The following is a 21,247-nucleotide window of genomic DNA, read 5'->3' as shown; positions in this document are numbered from 1 at the left end:
AGTCACTTTTGAATGTCCTGGATTTCTCTTTTTCTTTGTCTTGCTTTGTTACATTTATAATGCCAGAAAAGTAGCTTTTAACTAAGCAACAGCTGGAGTCAGACTCTGGGAATTATTGTGTTTTCATCTATGCTTGGTCCGACTCCTAACGAGACCACTTCCTCTGGAGGGAATCAAAGTGTTTTACAGCACAGGGTCACAAGCTATGACATATGTAAGTGCTCTGCAGGAATTCAATAAAAGCATTTGCACAGAGAAAGGACTGGAAAAAATTGCTTCTATTAAGCCTTGTTCATTGACTCTTTAAAATTCCTGCAAATAAATTCCACGTTCTGCTTCTTGTTTTGTTCGTGGACCATAGCACTGGCCTTTGCATTCAGCCTGTGCTATGAAATTCAGCTGCACCCAGAGCAGAGCAGTCATCTCTGAGAACCCAACAAGAGATGCAAGTACAAACTCTCTCCCCTCCTTCAGTGTGTTATTGCAGCAGTTTGATACCACTGATTCAGGTGAGAGAAACTGAAGAGTCCAGCTTTGTATAATTTCATTTTAGAGAACAAGCACACATGCAAAACCCCCAAAAAACAAAAAGCAAAGAAGCATAGGAAAGTCCAGAAGTTTTAAAAGCTCTAGCCTGGAACTGAAATCTCCAACAATCTGACCCTGTAAATGAATGTGGGCTACTTAAATACAGACAACTAAACTAGAAGGTGTATCTATGTTCCAAAGATGACAACACTTACATTTTAATATTTTAAAAACACTTGACCATCCACATAGAACACAAGCATTCCTTTAAATTCATTTGATTGAGCAAAGCACAACAGAAGTGTTTTAAGGGCTTTTAGCAAACCTCCCTCCACGTGTTCAGTCCCTCCAGGCAGGCTCTTAATTCCAGGTCTGTTTCTGGTTAAGCTGGTGACTGAACTGCAGCAGAACACACAATGCAACATCCCCTGAAGCCTGGCTGACTGGTCCATACTCTACCCTCACTACCATATTCCAGGCTTCTGGCTCCAGCAATGTCTTTCCCATTCCTTGCCCTGCCTGAGGCTTCTGAAAAGCTGCACTTTCCCAGCTGCTCCCGTGAAGAAGCACATTCCTCCCCACAAGCTCCACCTGACCAACACAGTTCCTTTGTTCTGTAAGGAATATGAATTTTAAAGAAAGTCATAAAACCACAAGTATTGTCTATCACAGCCAAGGGGGTTTACATGTCACCTCCTGAGCAGACAGATTTGTCTTTCTAGGCAGAATCCCTGCACATGAAGAGGGAAGCACAGAAAGCCATGGGCACACTGAGCTCAGTGGCCCCTCCCCACTCCCACCGTGTGCCATGGGCACTTCCCAAACCAAGTGTTTGTTCCACAGAGCAGAGCCCATTTGCTCTGCTCCACATTCTCCTTTTGTAACCTGCACTGAGGACCTCAGTATCTGCCTCCTCACTGCAGAGATTCTCATGTGTGGCCACCTTAATGCAGCAGGACAAATCAATAGAAAGGAGTACCTGTGTGAGAAACCTTTACAGCTTTTCATGCCTCAGGAAGGCTGTGAAAGAAAGAAGTGCCCAGCATGTATCCCATCAGCAGAACTTAAGATTCCACCTTTGAGAGACAACAACAGCTCCTCTAAATCAGATGGGGACAGGAAAACCATTAGGGTGAATACATCTGCCTGCTTAGTCATCACCCAACATCAGTGTCTAATAACCCCTAAATAGCTACACTACCCTATGAACACTAATTTAATTACATTTCCCCCCCCAAAAAAAATCCTTTAATGGAAAGAGGCTACAAGTATTCCCCAAATTTTGTCAGGAGAGCTGTAGGAGCCACACATAAGATGCTGTAGCTGTTTAGTGACTGAGAAGAATAAGCAAAGTTGTTGTCAGAAATTGCATTTCAGGCCAGAACATGCCAATAGAGTGAGGAAAACTCACCAGCAGTGACCACTAGATTCCAATGTTTGTTTTCTGTGATAACACTCACAGAACCCAAAAGTTAACATAAACCCAGATCACCAAATTCATCCTTTGCTCCCCTGCCATGTGTCCTGTATCTGCCAACCAAAGAAGCACAGGTATTTACCAAACTAAAAAGAGCATTCAACAAATATAAAAGCTTTTAATTACAGTTAAGCAGAAGTTCCATTGTTCTACATGTTTTCCCCTCACCCTCTCTAACATAATCACAGTACAATTATGAAATGATGGGTGATATCAGAAAATTACCAAAGAGTGACCTATACACCTTTCAAGCTTAGTTACCATGTGAAGATAGGAGGTTGATAGTCACCCTGAAAGGGATTGACAGCTCAATTCAGCTTACATTTACTGCACTCTAAGCCAACAGCAGCAGCAGAGCACAAGTAGAAAAATCAGCAGCAGTCTATAATCCCATTTCTCCCTGCTACAAAGAGAACTTTCTGGTAACAAAAGTTCTTAAAATTGCATATTGTGACTACACATAAGGAGAATGTTAAATACATAATCAGGCTTCTCTAAGAGTTTCTATAGAGAGCAAAGTGCTCCTCACTGTCAACTTGAAAGCAGCCACCTCCCCTCCCTCCAAGGTGTGCCTTTACACAGGAGAGGTGTGGGGACCTTTGGTATGTAGCATGGCCAGGCACACAAAGGAGCTGCAGCAGACTGAAGTGGCACAGATTTCAAAGGCTGAGAACCATGTCCCTCTGGGAGCCTTCCACTGAAGAGCTGCTCACTTTCACAACGCATCATTCTTTGAAGTAACCGCCCTGTTGAAAGCATTGTTCAAGAATAAAGTAACAAGAAAAGAAATTATTTTACTGATCACTGATTTATATTGATATATCTTCATTTTCATAATCTCTAGGCTATTCCTATAGCTCAGAAAATATTACAGGCCTCATCAAGCCTTTTGCAGAACAAGATTTAGATGACTGCCAGACCACTTGGTTTGCTGGGTGCATTATTTTATTAAATTCATGCTGAGAAAAGACTCCCTAAGCAAAACATTAGTGAGGAAGAGTGATCATTAAAAGGAGATCACTGTAAAAAAACCTTAGTTTTATAGAAAACACAAGTACACAAAGTGGAACTCTGTAGGTTCAACTTCAAAACATTAGTCAGATGTTATTTATAAGGCAATATGACACTCAGTCAAGCTGGGGAATTCAACTTCAAATAGACATATATCATCTTTATCCTACCTTGTGTGTGCTCAGCACTCTGGGGTACCACGTAACAAAAGGCAGCTGATTACAAACAAAGGTCTATCACACTGCATATTTGCCATGATTCCACGAGACTAAACAGAGCTGTTGGCAGCAGCAGGCAACTGTTATCTTGGGCAGAAAACAGAAAAAGAAACACAAAAATTAAGTAAGCACCGGGAGGCAAGGTGACTCAATTTAACTCCTTGAGACAGCAAAGAACATCTGCCTTGTCTCCATGGGTACAAGAACCAAGTGGGTCTGCCAAGGTGACTGCCTCAATGAGATCAGACTCTGGGAGCAATAGATATTACTTTTCAGATGGTGGCTACAGAGTATTATTAACAATCAAAAGCTCCAGAATCATGGCTGTAGGGCACACAAGCTCTGAAATAACTTCCTCCAGAGTGATGTGTGAGGAGTCAGGAGGCAGGTCTGTGATACATCCATCCCTGCTATTGGCCCTGTGAACTCCCCCAGGCATTCAATCCCTAAGCAGCAGCTCTGACACTCTGGCAGAGTCACAGATTCTGGCTTTTACTACTGAAGATACAGTTAGGTCTGATGCCAACATTTTTATTGCATAAAAAGAAGCAACAGAAAGGAAGTTAAGATTATCACCATCATACATTTGAGACGAGATTGAACAGAATTTAAGTCCAAAAGGAAATAGCATTGTCACAGCCTTAGGGCTTTCCTCTGCTGACTCCCAAAGGCTGGAGATACACACAGCTGAGATGTTGAGCTTCTCCAGATATTGCAAAAATCCCTCCTAATGGAAGAAATCTATTCAGAGAGGTCACCATCCCTTGAGCCTCTGGCCTTGTCCCCTTCTCCTCAGTTTTAAAATCCTATCTGGCCCCCTAAAGAGGTAAAGAGTCTTACTCTCCCTTTGCTGCACAGTATTTCTGGAGATTTCCACCATCCATCTCCCCAGAAAAAGTCACTGACTGGCACAGCAAGAGCTGGATCTAATAGTGATTCCCAAAAGCACTCTTCCCACTGCTTTTTCCAGGGGAGCCAAGAAATGCATCACAAGTCACTTCCAGTTCCAGACACTTTCAGTTCCCACTGTACCCATAAGAAAATCTGTAATTTAGGGTGTATCATTAAACAAAACCCTGGAGATGACGAGATCAAAGCGGAATTCTGAACTTTAAAACATAGGTTCATCTGGGTTTGCACTCACTTCTTCTTTGTATTGTTAAAGCACAGGGTGATGTGGGAGGGAAAGTTGTGAAAACGTTAAGGGGAACGCAGAGGAAAAGGCACAGCTGACAGTAAAATGACAGAGCTTAATTCTGCCAGATTGTCTGTAGGTGCAAGAGATTTTGTTCAGGCTCTGGGGGAGACTGGGTTTTGAATTGTTTTTATTAACTCCTTCCTCAGCCTATCAGGGCAGAAAAGCATTTGGAGCCCGAATGACTAATTTATTTATTTTTTATTACCAAAGCAAACTAATCAGACTTCCAAAAGTATAGGACGATAGATTCTGCAGACACAAAAATCAAATTTTCTTCCCGTTACTGGTCATCTCTGCCAAGTTACAATTCATTGCAGGTTTTATGCATCTGCATTTTACATCCTCAAACAGAGGTGTTCACAAACAGAGCTGCAGAGTGGGACAAAGAGCTACAGCCAATTTGTTGTGAGCAACAAAGTGCAGATCTTTGTCAGCAGCACAATCTTCTGTGCAATCTCCCCGTTTCACTCTGCAGCAGGGCAGGCGCCAGTCTCCCAGCCGGGAGCTGAATTCTTCATTTCACCTCGATTTTCCCAACCCCTCGCTAAAGCAGTGAACCAGATGAAGCCGGTTTGTGCTGCCTATGACAGGATATTAGCTTTTGAGAGGCTGCATGCATTAACTGCCAGAACAGATGAGTGCTTTAACACTTACAAACCACGGGAGGGGAAGAATAGAGCAAGAAGAGATCATTCACGTGCTCCTGGCTTAGATATGCTGATACCTTATCGGTTCAACACGGACAAGCCAGATGTGGAGGTGAAGGGAATTCAAGTACAAAAAAAACCCAACCTGTCTGCAAGCATGTACAGCAGGGGTGCGAACTAGAGCACTCTCAGAGGTGTTTAGATCCAGCACTACAGAAATTCCAGCTGTCAAAAACCTCAATCATATATGGAAATTGAAATTCAACCCCCTGGTGAAAAAACATTGCAGGGTCAGGGCCGGCACGATTTCCTTTATTCAGTGCAGGCAGAGAGCTTGCCTTGTTACTCACATTCCTTAATGGCAATCTATTACTGGGGAAATTACACGAATTCTGTTTAATCCCCATATTGCTATTTGCTCACACAGGAATTTCCATTTGTTTCAGCTCTTCATGAGGTTATTCAAGGGACAGCACAAAATCTTAAAGGAAGGCTAAGAGATCATTCTTCCAGAAGCTCCTCTATAGTAGGAGAAAATTAAATATCTGTTGCCTTTTTGGACTAGATAAAAGCTGAGATTTCCCATATACACATAATGTTTGTTTAAATGAGTACAGTAACTTTACATTTGAGGAAACACATTTATTTCTGTATATAAACAGAATGATGAAAGATTAAGGACAGCTGTGCGTCTGTTTATCCCTAACATACACACTATTATCTGACTCGAGGCTAACAGACATTTTAACCTCTCCTTCAGCACCTGATCTATCATTTCTTTCATTCTTAAATACCTTCCTGAGGCTGCTCACAGGCTGTAGAGCTGCTTGGGGGGGTGGTGGGGAGTGGCACTGCTCACATCACACGCTGGCATCTGGGGGAAGGAAAGGGGGAAGCTCTTCTTCATCTCACTCCATCTCTCTCCGTACCAGTTTGTTTCTTTCACTTCATAGAGTCCCTGCTTCAAGTGCCGAGCCCTTGTGCACAGTGAAAAAAAAAAAAACCCACCAAAAAATTAAGAATTAACACAAATTCCTTTAAAGCAAATGGGAGGACTCAGAATTTTAACTGCAAATCCCACAGGGACTCAATCCATTCATTACAAAGATGCAGCTCTCAGAGGCACCATGGCTTTTTGCAAGCAGTCAGGACCCAGCAGCTTTCACCTGACTCCTCTAGTCCTGTTCTGGTGCCCATGGGGTATCTGAGGAGTGGGGAGCTGCCAGACTCAGCTGAGGGCACCTGGATCTGTTTCTCCAGGGCTGGAACACATCTGGCAGCAGCCAGTGGCAGTGGGAGCAGGCAGGTACAGAGAGCAGGACAGAGCCAGCCAAGCACTCCAAAAGCTCATTCATCCCAGGAGGACAGCAGAGGCTGGGAAAGGTGACCATGGAGCACAATTAAATACACAGAAACTCCAGAGGAGCCAGCAGCTGGGGCTATCCTGATATCACCTCTCTCAAGGGCTCATCCACGAGATGTTTGGACATTTACAGCCACAGCAGTTTAAACACCAGAATAATTCACAGTTTTCTGAATCACTGCAGTCAAGAGGAATATTCAATGCCGGGGAAAGATGAATTGCTCCACTTCAATTCTTTCTAATATAAGATTTCAGGCATCACCAAAAGAAAAGGGTTACTTTTAAGTATTAAAAGGACTAATGAAAACTGGAACAAACCATTTGCCTTCAGATAAGGCTTGTTTAAAGTTTAATGGTTTTGGACTTCTTTAAGTTTTAGCTCAATCAATAAAAAAGATGACTTTTTTTTTGGTAGTCAGATATTAACACATTTCTAATAGCTGAGTTGATGCAAAAATGGGACTAAATCAGCCCTTACAGGGTAAAGAATGACAGCATGTCCCTCTCACAAGGATGTGGAAAAAGTAGTCCTAGAAATCACTAAATAGGGAGAAGGAAGGCAATTAATTTCACATTTCCCAAAACATATTTTGAGAGTGTTGGTTGGGCTATTAAAACCACAGTTATTTATAGAAACCTGTAAGACTTGTGTGAAAGGAGACCTTGTTAGGAGTCATTTTGGACTGGCCAAGTATAATGTGTGCAGTGCTTTCATACCTGCAGGGCATTTCCTCAGGGCAGAGCCAACATTAGAATGCAGATTTTTGCAGTATACCATCTCCCTCTCCCATATTTCTAGAGATTAGTCCTCCCTAGGGAGGAGAGGGATAGCAAAGACACCTCCAAAGAGCCAAAACATGGAGGCACTGACTGGCTACTTCCCTTTCAAAAGGAAAGTACACACACACACACCCCTGATTGCATCTGTAATAAGCAATAATCTTCTTTCTCTGCTTGAAGGGACAGATCACACACACATGGGACCCTTGAGTTTTTGTCTCACTGGGAATTTTTCCCCCCATTTGTTCCATTTGTTTTGGTACCTGGTATTGTTTCTTATGGCTATTTATTCTTTAACTTCATTTTTTTTCCCCTAACGTAATTTGAAGGCAGAAGAAACAATATCAGGCTACATTTCTACAAAATACATGCACGCTCCCAAGAGCTGTTATCTAAGTTTGTAGGTCTAAACTTATGAAAAGGGTGTGCTTGCAGTTTTGGTATCTGACACCCTGTAAAGCTCAACTCAACACAGAAGGACCAAGCTCAAAATTCTGTCTTGATTTTGTCAGCAAGACAAACCTTTCCACCAACCATCAGAGTGAAAGAGCAGCTTGCCTTTGTTCACTTGTCTTTACAGTGCTGCCAACAAGAACAGATGCAGATACAGCACAAGGATGCTGGGGGACACCTCTGGGAGCAGGAAAACCTCCAAGCAGAGAGGGCAGGGACGGCTGCCCCAGCCAACAGGGAACCTGCACCTGCTTTGCTTTAATTTATGAGAGGATTTCTTGTTTCTCAAGTCACTGAAACCCTGACACCTCTGAGAAGTCCATGCAATTAGAAGATTTCTGGATATCAACTTGGAGATTTATGTAAATTTTTTATTCAGATCTCTTCTCTTTGGATTTCTTCTTACATCTCTCTAATTACTCTGTTTGGGCCTACAGAAAAGCTGAGCAGTTTGCTGTATCCAGGACATTCTTTAAAACTCAGGATAAAAAGCTGATTCTTATTTGGAACCAGAAATGTGCTAAAACAGCATCAACATGACATTAGTGGAGTGGACGAATATAACAAGGACTCCTGTCCTCCTAGTCAAAAACCATTTTTAAGCCTGATGTCAGTCATTGTAGTGCACAGCCTTTTATTTTTTCTGACTTTTGATGCCTAACCCCACAATTTTCTGCTCAATACTCCTTCCACCATTTTTCTCTCCTACTCTCTGCTAAGAGAATAAAGATGCAGGCTGCTCTAATTTCTTCCTTGCTCAGCTACCAAATTACACAAAGCTCATGGAAGCCTATCTTCTTGAAGTCCTTTACACATCTGTTCAGTTTGATTAAAATTAGCCAGTAAGTGAAGTAGGATATGGGACAAGGAACTAGCAATTGGACAGAAGAAAAAGTCTCAAGTTATTTCCATTTAAAAAAAGTAAACAAAAATACCCCACAGCGTTTGTAACAAAAACAGGAAAACAGAAAACAGAGTCTGGGCCCATAATTCTCGCAGACCACTTGGCTGCTTTTACTTGAACTGCTTAATTGATTCTCAGTCAGGTGTGAACCCTTTAGAAATGTGAACTTTTCAGGAAAGGATTAAGAACTAAAAATAGCAGGGCCACAATCCTGAAGAGATTGAATCCTGAACAGCAGATGCAAATCAGGATAAGTGCTTTACTGTCCATAGCATTCCCAAAAATCTCAACTATCAACCAAGGAAGCCATACCCCAGGTGTTAGCAGGCACCCTCAACAGGGTCTTCTCTGAACAATTATTGATGCTGAGAATCCTCAGGCTCAGGAAGAAAATTGCCATTGATCAATTGGCACACACAATCTCCAAGTACATTTACACTGTTACAGATGTGTGGTGTGTTGCACCATTACTTTTAGCCACTTGATCTCCTGGATTATTTTTTTTTCCACTTAGCAATTAATAATGCCAGTAATTACTACATGAAGTTATACTTCTTTAAAAGCATAATTGCAATTTCCACTCCCAGATAACACAAGGTAACAATCATTTGTGTCGTGAACCTTGGCATTCAATGGTGACATTAATGAACTTGGAGCAGAAATAAAGAGAGCAAATGACACATAGTCCAAGGAAACACTTGCACTATGGACTTAAACACCAAATCACAAAGTTATTTTCTTCTTCTGTCTGAGAACATACAATTATTTAGTATTCATATTACAGTGCAGTCCCATCTCAAGCTGATTTAAAGCCTACATTATAATTGCTAATGATTACTCATGAAAAAGAGACTATTATATGTAAAAACTGCAATCAACGCTAATCTATTCACCTATCCATTTTATACTGATACATTTTCTAAACAAAGCTCTGCCTGAATTGCTCATAATTAGCTTCTATTCTTACATTTTTAATTGCTGTTCTCCCCCTCCCATTTTCAAACTGAACATTTTACATATCTTAAAATTTTTTTTTTAACGATTTGGACTGAATTTTTATGAGTGAAAACCTGACTCTGTAGAATTTGGAGTTTTAAAATAACTCCTCTGTTGTCAAATAATAAATGCCTAAGCAGTGTTTCAGGAAATAAATATTTTAAAACAAGATCAAAATTTCAGGCACAGCATCCATGCAGTCTGAGAGCATCTAAGAGAGAAGAGGTGGATTAGCTACCATTTTACTTTTTTTTTTTTTTTTTTTTTTCCAAAAGCCAAGTGCATTCTGCCCCTCATTGCAGGCTGTCAAGAGCCTGGTAATCAAGAGACATTTGGCACTCCAGCTGGGAAAAACACTGCATTTAAGGGTCTCTATCTGCTGAGACTCTAGTGCTGTACCCAGCTTTCATACACACAGCATTGAAGTTGCTCCTTTTACTCCACTGTCTTTCAGACACCCAAGTGTCATTTCACGTAAAGATGTGCTGCTTTTGGCTGGGACAGAGTTAATTTTCTTTGCAGTAGCTGGGATGGGGCTGTGTTTTTGGATTTGTGCTGATAGCAGTATTGATGGCACAGGGATGTTTTTGATACTGCTGGGCTTGCCCAGGTCCATGGCCTGTTCTTCACCCACCCCAGCTGTGAGGAGGCTGGGGCTGCTCCAGCACTTGGGAGGGGACACAGCTGAGCCCATGGGACAAAATGCTCAGCACATAAAGCTGGGGGAAGAAGGAAAGAGAGGGAGGGATTCAGAGTGATTGCGTTTGCCTTCCCAAGTAACCATTAGGTGTGAAGGAGCCCTGCTCCCCTGGAGATGCTGAGCACCTGCCCACGGGATGTGGTGAATGAATTCCTTGCTTTGCTTTGATTGCATGCACAGCTTTTGCTTTACCCATTAAACTGTCTTTATCTCAACCCACGAGTTCTCACTTTTACACTCATGATTTTCTCCCCCGTCCCAGTGCAGGGGGAGGCAGAGAATGGCTGGGTAGTGCTTAGTCACTGGTGGGGGTAAACCACAACAAAAGGCAAGTGTAACAGCTCACATGTGAGAGCCAACAAAGCATCTCCTGCACTGCACAGCTTAAGTTCTCCTAGTTATTAGGCAGTGCTCCTACATATTAGATGATGTGTCTTGCTTAGGATCATCCCCTTGTCAAAGTAACATTTGGAGAAAATGGAATTTAAATTCTAACACCCATTCAGGTATTTTCTTCTTCTCACTCTATGAAAATCAACCCCACCTTATATTCAGAATAACATCTCTGGTCCTCAGAGGGCAAGGAATACATCTGGCTTCAGTTACAGACAGAAGAGAGCAGCTTGTTGCTGAGTGTTCTCTGCCAAATCTCCTCCCCACACAAAGTTATGTAAAAGCAGACAAAATTATCCTGTTTCAGTGCATTCAACTTGTAGAAGAATCTCTGATTTTAATGAACTGTTCCTCTGTTAAAGCACTTAAAAGTGGCATTTGCTAACGCTCATCTTTACATCAAATTCACTGGTTGTTGGATCAGACTCTCAATCTGCAAGAGTCCTTCACTACCAGTTTTATGCAATTTCCAAAGTGTTGCACTAATCAGTAGATGCTTTAATCTTCATAAATGCAGGAGAGCTCTTAGGGACTAGAGCTACAGTGACTGGAGAAACTCATTCCAAAACATTTTAATCCTTTCAAAAGCCTTGCATTTTCAAGCTCAACAAAAAAAAAAAAACAAAAACCAGAGTGCATAACCTGCATGAGTTTGCATAAGGAAATATTCAGAGCTAAAAATGACCAAATTCACTGAGTGAATAATAAGTCTACTTGCCAGCAGAGTTTGTGAATGAAATTCATGGATGAATTTCAAGTCAAATTAGACAGCACCTTGAACTGTTTAGATTTGCATCTGTATTTCCAAACTTTCAACAACTTGGAAAGATCCATACATATGCATCTTTATGTATTCATGAGAAAATCATGCATACAAACATCATCACACACATTCTGGTTCCAGTTACATGTCCCAGCAGAGTATCTGTGTTTTGACTTAAAGGCAGTACTGCCCAGTATATCCAGGAAAAGTCAGTGTTAAGATTTGCTGGTCTCACTGTGGATTGGGTTTAGGTCACAACCTCAACTTGCCATGTTCTCAGAACTGCTCCAGCATATACTTGCAACACATCCAAAGATCCCTGTCAGCATGAAAAGGGAAGCTGAGTGAGCTTCCTGACATGCCCTCTCTTTCTCTAGCCCACTCTTCTCCTCAGGCACACAGGACATTATCATAGATGAATTTTGAAGGAAATCAGTAACATTAGAGTGGATGCAAGGAAGGGAGGAGAAAATGAAATCTGGTTAGCAGGAATGTTCAGATTCAGCGGTTTTCTTTCCGTACCAGCTGAGGGTGTGGCTGGGATGGGGTTAACTCTCGTCGTGGCAGCTCATGCACTTGTGATAACACCACGCTGATAAAGCACCCACAGCAGCAGGGCTTCTCTCAGCCTCACCTCCTCTCCCCAGGCCAGCAAGCAGACTCAGTGCAAGAGGATGGAAAGGCACACGCCTTGGGCAGCTGACCCAGATGAGCAGAGATACTCCTCAGCATGTGGCATTACACTCAGCAATAAAAATCTGAGGGGTGGGAGCATGGGGAAAGTTGTGTTTAAGGCACATGTCTTCCAAAGCAGCCATTACACAGACTGGGGCCCTGCTTCCCAGGAGATGACTGGACATCTGGCTGGTGATGGGAAGTGGAGAATAAATAACCTCTTTTTCTTTGGTTTTCTATGCAGCCTTTACTTTTCTTATTAGACTGCTTTTATCTCAACCCTGCACCTTTTCCATCTTTTATCTTCCTGACCTGTAGGGGAAGTGGATCAAGAGAACAACTGGGTCTGGCAGCCAGCTGAGGTCACCACACCATCGTATCTATTTTAGAGCAAAAATTGGCATTGCCTCTCTCAAAGTCATGCTGAGTTCTGGTGTTGCTATAAACTTGTACACTGGATTGCCTTGAGGCTCACAGCTAATGCTGGCACAACAGGAGCCCCAGAACACCAACATCACATTCACATTTGTGGTTTAATAAAACAGGACAATGTTACCTCTGCCAATTTTAAAGCTTCTGATCTTTTCCTGGAAGCCAAATAAGTCATATTTAACAATCTGAGTATGTGAAGCTACTATACTGCTTTGCAGCAGTAGCTTCTCTGAAAGGATGTAAGTTTCCTGCTAAGATTAAAACTTAGGGGAAAAAAAAAAAAAAACAAACAAAAAAAACCCAAACCCCGTACAGCCCATCTATGCTTTCAGCTACCTGAGCAATGAGATTCTCTCTAGCTGCAGTTGTATCACCTTAAGTGCTTTCCTTGTTCTCTCCAAGGAAAAGAAGATTGCAACTGTCTCATGTGCCCAGAGATATCACAAGCAAAATAATTATTCATTCTATTGTCTTATCCTTGTGTCAAGAACATGACCATCTTTTATGAGGCTTGATTTGAATCAAAACTGCTGTGTTTTGAACAGAGCTGTCAATGGTACTTACGACTTACATAAGCCTTTCCCAAGACTTACAAAATAAAATCAAAATCATTTCATTATCTGCCATTCATATGTGCTTGATAAGTTGAAGAAAGCTAACTTTCCAACCCTTTACAAAGAAATAAAGGCATTCTTTTACAAAGGCTGCCTCTAGCTAAAGACATAACATCAGCTTGGAGAAGTAGAGTGATACAGTTCCTGTGACCACTTCACACAGCAGACCCCTACAGCAAGTAAAGACTTCAATTTTGAAAGCATTGCCAAAAAGTGCCTGAAATTTTAACCCCAACTGAACAGGTATTGATTACATTGACACAACAGAACCCTCAGTGTTGCTGGGTCCTGGGAACAGCTATTAGTGTTCAGTTTCCACAGAGACACACTGCAAGAAGGAAGAGTTTGGGAACCAGCTTTAAGGCAGAGCTCCTCAGTGTTGTGCGATCCCAGCTGGCACAGAATCCTGAGGTACAGACCAGGGAAACAAGCTGAAGTTGCAATTTTTTTACTTGGGAGATGAAGTGGCTAAATTGCTCTAGATTTGCAAGAAATGCAGATCTTTTTGTCTTAAAAAGTCATCCTCCTTGCTGAGGCACTGCCAGTGATGCCAAGTCTTCTCTAAAGTATCCGTACTTCCCCTCATGCTACACTAGTCACACCTTTACCAACCCTGGCTGAACTCTGCTTTTGCCCCAGCTGTACACACTTTGATTTTCTGCCTCATTTCCTTCTCAAGTTTTTCAGCTCAAACTTCAAAACACTCTCTTCTTTCTGTGTCTTTATTTGTACTGTGAGATGTCATTGCAGACTCACGGCAGGCTTTGCTGTATGTGCTAGGTCAGCTGTTGTCTACCTCTCGTGTTCCAGGACATCCTTGGCTTTAGCTACACAGAAGTCCTAACATATGGGAAAGCTCTGAAGACAGCAACTGGTGAGAAAAATTCTACTACATCTAAGACCTTGTGATAGGTTTTTTCCCAATTTTTGCATCCCAGGTACTTCCTAGTTTAGGAAGTTCACTACCATTCCTACTTCAGGGAAAGCACGTTTGCTGTACTGACATGAATATAAATTGAGTGGAAATCTTTACTCAATTAGATAGTAATATTTTAGTTCACTATGGGAAAAAAAAATCTAACTGGGGCTAATCTAAGTTATAAAAAATTGCCTTTCCCTCAGACATTTTCCCCAAGCTGTTAACCACTGTCATTAAGGGAAACGAACTCGTACAACATCCTTGTGTTGTGGAGGCAAGTTGCTGATGTCAGCATTGGTTGACATGATATTAGATCTACAGGCAAAATTCATGAGCATACTTTACTTCTTCCCACATGCTGTTTCATTTTCATTTCAAAAATGAGGGGCTCACTAGTCTTTTTGCTGTAGTTCAGAATCAGTCTTAAGGTAGGCGAGTTAAAAAACCAGAAAAAAAACTCCTGGCTGGCATATGACAGATCAGTCATAAACCTACAGATTTTCATCACTGCAATCACAACTAACCAAGAGGGGCTCTCAGAGTGCCTTGCCACGTTATTTTGTGATACAGCATTGGCTGGTTGTCTATTGAGTGGATGCCCCCACCCCTGGAGGCATTCTCAGCAGAAGCTTTGAGAAACCTGCTCTAGTGAAAGGTGGCCCTGCCCAGGGCAGGGAGGTTGAACTAAATGTTCTTTAAGATCCTTCCAGTCCAAAGCCTCCAATAACTCTGAGCTGCACTGCCTCAGTACCTTTTGAAGAACACTGATTAGATAATTACTTTTACTGGCTATCAGTAAAGCAGCATATATTTGGTTTTTTCCTTGCAGAAATTTTTACATGCATTTGCTGCAGTAAATCAGAATGTTATGACTGTGTGAAAGATCTGAGAGAAAGCTCTATGGAGCCTGCAGGAATTAAAACAATAGAGCATCTCCTAAACACTGATTATGACATGATAGTTAATGCCCTGACACTTACGGGGGGAAAAATGAGTTGGCATAAAACACATACTTCTCTGCAGTTGGTGCTTTTCTATGCCAAAACCTGCTTTTAAATGAAGCAGTGATTTGGGTATCTGAAATAAATAAGTGACAGATTCCAAGGCTCCAAGTTGCTTTATGCCACATGGGGCAGCTGCTGAGACATCTCAGCAGCAAAAACGCTCTTGCAAAGCCAAGTTAGACAGGCACAGAACATCCCAGCAGCTCAACTGCTGGCAGACTTCTGGTTTGATACCAAAATGAATTTGTTAACCCAACAATCATCTATGGACAAGAAAGCAGCTCTGGGCTGCATATTTTTACAAGCATTCTGTAGTTTCCCCTGTGTTGCTGCAGCATAATGACTTTTCATACTGACAGCAGAACAAACCAGTGTTTTAATTTTGGAAGTGTCATTACTCATGTATCCAATCCTCATGAATTAGTTTAAGTAGAAGGCATAAATGAATGCTGAAGCTGTGCCTTTTCCTTCAGATTTATTCTTCTTTCATATGGTGACTACAAAATGTAAAATGTATTTCTGTTCTGCCTGTAAAGTCATACAGTCAAGTTTAACTGAATGGCATCCAAAAGTTACAGAGGCAAAATTCTAAACTAAATGTGTGTAACTATATATTTTTATGTTTTCAGCTTTCATCAAATTACAAACTTGACTAGAAATGACAAAGTAATTCACCATGTGAATGGTTAACACTCCCTCGTGTGTTACAATCAGTCCTGAAATTAAGAAACAATCTCAGATTGCAAACAATTAACTTGATTTTTTGAAATCTCACTGAAGTACTTCTTAGGAGTCCATAGAATGAACTAGGTAGTAGTTCATACACTAACAACAATTTCAGTCTCAAGTCAGGCAACATTCACATAGAGAATAGCTGAAACTCAAGTACCCAGCAAGACAAAATAATAGAAACTTTAAAAATTATTAAAAAGAATACAGAAGTCCATGTTTAAAAGAGCACGATGGAACTCACTGTTTCCAAAGGAATTGTTTGCACTATACTTATAACAGATAAACAAACATATAATAGAGAGACAGATAAAGATGATTTAATGCTATAAAGAAAATGAGTCACAAATATTTCATAGTTCCTTAAGCAGAAATCATGAACAAGATGAAGTAGCTGCAATTTTAAAGCAGGATTTGCTAACATAACATACAACATAGTAAGTGGGAAGCAGCATTTAGCTACATTACTGTGCCACAAGTTCTACTTTCGAAGAATAAATACAAGCTTCTGTAAGGAAAAAATAAGGTTTTATTTCTATTTCTGTCTGTGTATTTACATATAAACTTTTAAAAGTAAAAAAACCCAAAGACCTACTAAAAATTCTTGTAATGTTATCCAAACTGACTTATTTACCTCCTTTTTGTTTTCCAGTCGTTGTTCAAGCTGATGGTGAATGCTGTATATCTAATCATAATCCTGCTGTTATCACAGCTGTTATGTGCTTTATTTTTGATGACTTAAAGACAGATGTTCCAAAATTGCCCTAGATTCCTGCCAGCCTTTTCAATTGCATTATACAAACAATTAAACTTTCCTGACCCTATTCCTGTCTCTAGATAAAATTCAGACGTTGGCACTTCGAGAAGCAAATCATGTATGTAAATTGGTTCTAATGACAGCTATTGATGTGTATTCATATGCAAATAGAGTATTATCAAACATTAAAATGTCCAGGAGCAGTAGCTAGATGGATGTAGTCAAGAAAAATTAACTAGAAGACACATATTCCAGATACTTCCCACAGTATGTAATGCAATTAAACAGAAGCAAAGGGAAATTCACACTAGAAACTGCCTATCTCCTGCCATGCCTATTTATTCCCCATCATCTGTTATTATTGTTGAGAATCTTCATATTGTGTCCCAATTAAGCAAATCTCTCAGAATTAATAAGAGTTCACCTTCTCTATCACCACATCTTTAATGTTTGGAACTGAAAACATTGGCACCTCATGCTGCTGTGAGTGTGAGCAGTTAGAATAATAACAATTATAAGATGTGCTGGCCAAAAAATGCTTACAAGTCAAGTTTTATTGCAAGGGTGTCTGACTTAGGAGAATTTAGCACAATTCGATGGGGTAACAGCAGTTGTCAGGTGTTGATACTAAACAGAATAACTGCTGAAGAGACAACTCACTTGTTGAATATTCAGGGTGCTATACCATTGTTTGGGCAAGGTTGAAATACAGATTGTTTTGCTATGGTTTGTTAGTCTAACAATGAAGATTTTTAAAGACATTACAGCAAACAAGTTTTTTTTTGTTTGATATTCTGCCCAGTGGTTTTCCTAGAACCCAATGATAAAAAGATGACAGCATTCAAAATTTCCTGGGAGTTTGACTAAATTGACTTATCCAAAGCATTTCTTGATTCTAGCTGTAAGTCACTTATGAGATTTCAAGGATTCTGCTGTATTTTTCTGTATGTTTCAGTTGTTTCGGTTTTAGCATTGTATCTCTTACTTCCTTTGTGCTTTCAAGCCACTTCTCCTAGCTTTTTGCCATTTTTTTTCAAAAAAATATTGGGAAAGTATATTAAAAATATATTTCTTATCAAAGAACTCTGAGGTTTATTCCACCTAAAAACATAGGGCAAATTGATAAGTTTAAGACCTATAAAAGACCCTCCAGAATTTTCCCTACAATCTGAGTCCTTTAAGTATTGAATCCTCCCAATAAGCATCAACATTTCAAAAATATTTTGTCTTTTATGATCATCCTTGGTTAAAAAAATCTTGAACATGATTTCATTTTAGAATTTATAGTTGAATATGCTGGCTCAGCACAGCTTTGCTTTAGTCTTTTTGCCTCTTTGATTATCTCACTTTCTGCACCCGCCTTCATTCTGCTGGAGGAGTCTGCATGATATTCAGAGGAGAGAGTTAATGCTGAGGATATTTGTGTATTTGTGTCACAGCACACAGACACGGTGGTGATCCACAGCCACTCGAGGTAGCTGCCACCTACACATTTAGGCTGCTCATGCTGCACATAGCACACTAATATTTATCACAGCCAAAGTTAAAGGAAAGCAAGGATCCATTTTTCTCCTACACATTATTTCACAGAGTGGAAAATGGCAGCTATGCGCTTGTGAAAAAAAAGTGCAGTGAAAGAAGCAACTGTTTTGAGATCCCTCTGCAACCAGAGGAAAAAAACTCCCCCAGGAAAAAGAAAAAATAAATCACAGGATAGAGTCAAACTCAGCCTGATTGTCCTCCTCTTTTTCTAGTCTAGTCTGGTATTGTACATAAATTCAGACCAATATCCTACTTTATGTTTGCCTTTGTAAGGCAGAAGCAGACAGGAAAATTCAATATAATTATTTAACCTTTTAAAGCTAAACCATTCAATTTCTGACCTGACTTTTTCACAGGATAATTTGTACCTTCATGAAGAGTGAAGCACAGGAGAGAGCTTGGCCTTGGTTAAACACCAGCTCAGTAAACTGGATTTTCCTGTTTCTCTCTCATGAATGCACACGAAGATGTAAAGCTACATTTATCCACGTTCTCCTATTTCTTCTTCCCCTGCATTGCTCTCCTTAGCTGAAGAATCTTTCCTAGATAACACAAGTAGAGACATTTTTAGTGCCAGGCAAGTTACCAGTTCCTTGTGTCCAGAGAAGAAGTAGGAGCTCCGAGACACCTTACGAAGCTTCCCAGGAGCCCTGGCAAGTGCTTAAAGTTTAATGGGGATTCATTAATCATGAAAAGTCTTCAGTCATGTGTAAAGAACTAAAACTGGGAGACTGTGGCAGTCACAAACTACCCTAGTACAGAATGACTGAATATGAGGTGCTCTTCAGTTAGTCATACTTCATCATTTTTCCTGGTCTGAAGGGTGACAGGGATGCATAAACATTGCTTACTTGCCAACAAATACAGCACCTTTTCTGGCTCACTGAAATTAAAATAGATGCCCATCTCATCCATAGACAGCACAACACTAAAATTACCCGTTCAGCTCTCATGCCACAGCACAAAAATGAACAGAACCAAAGGGAAAATAAATTCACAGGGAAATATTTCATAGTGTACCTGCTATAAATACACATAAGGAGGACAACATAGACTTGGCTTGTTTTTGTTTCAGAACAAATGTGTTCCAGTCGAATTCCTGTGCTTAAGACATTAGGTGGTATTCTCATGGGAGATTTTAGACTGGTTTGAACATAAATTTCATTTTTTTCATAAAGTGTTTCTTCAAGAGTCATCCTTTCCAAGTGGGAAGCTACGTTATAAAGTAACATTAGACCCAAGACCAGCAGTTGCATCTAGAAACCTTGCAGGAATGAAACAGCCCCTGATGAGGACACAGGTACTGACAGGGCATTTTCCACTGCCAGTCTTCCCCCTCCCCTCAGGTGTTGTAACCACGTGAGACATTTTAGCCACAGCCCTAGCACCATGCAAGCTAGACTCTTTGGGAAAACAATTTCCTTCTTTTGTCTTAGGCACAGGCCCACTGGGCCCAAATTTCACTCCAGTCTCTCCCTCTTACCTCAGCATAGGCAATATGAGAGAGAGCATAGGGATTTTGGTGAAATTGAGGTGAATAAAGTGGGCCATAAGACACAAGTCAGCAGATTTCTGAGCTAGAACTTAGATCTGAATTGAAGTTGATACTTAATTGCTGGAAAAATACAATTCTCCTGTTAGCTCTATCATGCAGGTATGTACAATTATCTAAGAGACTGGGAAAGGCTTTTCATTTAATCTAACCAGCACTTTTAACCAAAGTTAAATCTTACTTCTAACAAAGCACATCACTTCTCTAACACAACCTTTATGATTTCAACTTTGTTTCTTCTTTCTTTGCTCTACTGAAGGCAGAGAAAAAGCTCCAAACTAAGCCAAAAATTCCCCCAAAATACATGTCTTCTGTGTCTGTTGTGGTCAGAGACAGCTGTGCACGTAACAGAGCCACACACCTATCCTGTGTCAGCAAACAGGTCAGATCAATCCTCACTTTCAGCATTTGGGACCACAAATCTGGCCTACAGTCATATTTGCTTCCTTCACCTTTCCTCTATCTACCATCTGTTACACATTTTAATTATCAGGAATCTTTTAACTGAATTAGCAGACTTTAGGTCAGGCCTTTGCTGAATGTTTTTTCTGCTGAGACTCAGGGAGCTCAGACTTGCAGGTCTTGCTGTTTCTACTGGCCTTTCAGTGGACCTGCATGAAGAGCTCTTTTTTTCTCTCCAGATTACTGCATAATTTATTTTTAACTACACAAAATTCAATTATCCCAAAAGATCTTTCATCCATAGAATTATTCAATTTTTAACTCCTGCCACATTTTTACTTCTTACTCTAAACTTATTAAACATTGCCACAAAGGCAAGATCACGAAAATATCTATGTTGTTAAAAAGCTTAAAGTCCTCACATCTTAGTGAAATGATACACATACAAAAAGACATTGGAAGAACATAAACAAGACACTTCAGTGAATAGTGACAATATGCATAAGTGTTTTCAGATTCTAAACCACAGCATCTTTGATGTTGTATAGTGCAGTCGTAAAAGCAAGCTGTTCTTAAGATTAAAATAATTACTTCAAAATAGTAAAGAATACCAGCTCTATCATCCATTAGGCCTCCTGAATAGTCAGATACAACAGGATTAAAAACACACATCAGAAGTAAACTCAGGAAAAGCAGTGTGGGTGTATCTTCAACTCAAGGAGCAAATCAGATCTCAGACATACACAAACCACACAAGCAAAGTAGTTCCAATCATGCTTTGTTTTTTAAAGACTCTCCACACAGTTTTACATAGGCATAAACTGGTTAAACAAGACCTTCCTTAAGAAAACAAGGTAACTATTCATCTGTGTTTATGGTGAATTTATATTTGACATCAACATGTTTATTGCACCATTCCTCAGGTATTTTACCCGTAATAAGGGCCTCTTACCTAAATTACAGTGTCTTTACAAAGACCTAATGCATATTAAAATAATTCTAGGTGTCTTGGAAGGAGCAGCCTACTCTGATGTACATGTACTGTTCTTCAGGACAGACCCCATCTAAGTCCTGTTTGATCAGAACTCTTTCATGGAATCTGAAAGTAGGGAATGTCTTCCCAAGTGTCAGAAAAATTCTCATTAAAATGTGGGCTTTGGGCAAAATTCTCTCACAGGGCTTTAATTTCT

The 21,247-nt window shown here is 40.4% G+C and overlaps 1 long non-coding RNA gene across 6 annotated transcripts in view; it reads right to left on the bottom strand.

The window, feature by feature from the left end:
- Positions 1-21,247, bottom strand: part of LOC115496651 (uncharacterized) — a 152,784-nt gene that overhangs the window by 118,623 nt on the left and 12,914 nt on the right. Inside the window, exon 2 of one of the 6 annotated variants that reach the window (XR_012057528.1) lies at positions 3,187-3,321. The exons of the other annotated variants lie outside the window; for them this stretch is intronic. This is a non-coding gene — a long non-coding RNA (uncharacterized lncRNA). The remainder of the gene's footprint in view (positions 1-3,186; positions 3,322-21,247) is intronic. 6 annotated transcript variants of the gene reach the window in all.

The sequence above is a fragment of the Taeniopygia guttata genome, chromosome 10 (genome assembly GCF_048771995.1).
Source record: "Taeniopygia guttata chromosome 10, bTaeGut7.mat, whole genome shotgun sequence".
In the NCBI taxonomy this organism is placed as follows: domain Eukaryota; kingdom Metazoa; phylum Chordata; class Aves; order Passeriformes; family Estrildidae; genus Taeniopygia; species Taeniopygia guttata.
This window is presented reverse-complemented; position numbering and strand designations above follow the sequence as displayed.